Source organism: Octopus bimaculoides, unplaced genomic scaffold (genome assembly GCF_001194135.2).
Source record: "Octopus bimaculoides isolate UCB-OBI-ISO-001 unplaced genomic scaffold, ASM119413v2 Scaffold_48862, whole genome shotgun sequence".
NCBI lineage: Eukaryota > Metazoa > Mollusca > Cephalopoda > Octopoda > Octopodidae > Octopus > Octopus bimaculoides.
In genome coordinates this window covers 15,525-17,054 of record NW_026390614.1, presented here as the reverse complement: position 1 = coordinate 17,054, position 1,530 = coordinate 15,525, and positions in this window count along the sequence as shown.

Sequence of the window (1,530 nt, the reverse complement as noted above, 5' to 3'; positions counted from 1 at the left end):
TTGTCTTCGTCTTTTGTTTTTTTTTGTAAATTCTCTCCCTATACGTATATATATATATATATATATCTACTACTATGAGAAAGTGTACATACAGATACAGGCCGAAATTCTTTACCTTGTATGCTTTACGTACAAACTGTTATACTATTACACTAACCTACCCGTCGTGGTATGGCAACTATGCAAGTAACGGTAAATAAATATTTCTATAAAAATGTTGATCATCTTCATCGTTCATCTTATAACCAGTACAATTGGTAAATAATACTTATCGTTACAATGGGTGACACATCGACTACACAACACTATAATATGATCGATACTGTTACACACACACACACACACACACACATATATATATATATATATACAGATGTGTGTATGTTTGTCTGTTTACGCCCTCGTTACTTAGCGGTTCGGCAATAGATTCCGATCCAATAAGTACTAGACTTACAAAGGAGGAGTCCTGGAGTCGATTTGTTCGACTAAAGGCGGTGCTCTAGCATGGCCGCAGTCAAATGACTAAAACAAATAAAAGAGTAAAAATAAGGTGCTATGAAGATGACTGCATACGCCAAATGTTTAAGAATATATAGTAATGACAACAAAAAAAATAGTCAATTCCGTCCGTAACCCTAACCCTAAAACACTAACCCTAACACCTTAGTGAAAATCGTGCGGGTGTTAATCTGAAAATTTACCTTGAAAATTTACCGAATAATGATCAAACTACATTATATAAACATCGTAGAGCTACTTAATAAAGAGAGACCTGCAACACTTCAGATTAAATTGGAAAATAACATTAATTTAGAATTCATAAAGTTTAAATAGAAAAAAACTAAATGTAACTCTTAACATTTTCAGTGTAACGAGCGAATGCTTTTAAAGAAAAAAAAAGAACATAGTTAATTACCTGTGAATAGCAGAAGAATTGTTAGAATAGCGTCCATGTTGATTCTCGCGACTAGTTTCAAAATAACTCCTGGCAATGGCGAAAAACAGAGATAAAAAGAAACACTGAGAGGAGAAGCGGGAGAGAGAAAGAAGTTTTTCTTGGGTGATAGAAACTTGCGTGATCACTTATATTTGTGACAGGCATAAAAGTACATTTGGATTTCTATATAGCATGGATAAAGGAGGCGGAGTCAACGTATCTACGAATCGGTTATTTTAATATTACAGTGGAGAGATACATGCTAGCATAGTTATCCGCTTGAATGTGCGTAAGGAACAATGTAACAGGTTTTGGTAACTGACAATTTATCGGTAAATATTTCGTAAAGGACCCGTTCGCGGATTTTTTTTCTTTCAGATTATTTCGCATGCTTCGGTAGAGATGGACCACTTTTAGGCTATGGAGATTCCGATTCTGAAAAAAATTTTTTTGAAAAATTTCAATCCCCCCCCCCCACCAAGCAGGCTATTTACATGCTAGAAATAACAGCCAAATCTCACAAAACTAGTGTTAGGGTTAGGTTTAGGGTTAGGGTTAGGGTTAGGGTCAGGGTTAGGGTTAGGGTTTGAGTT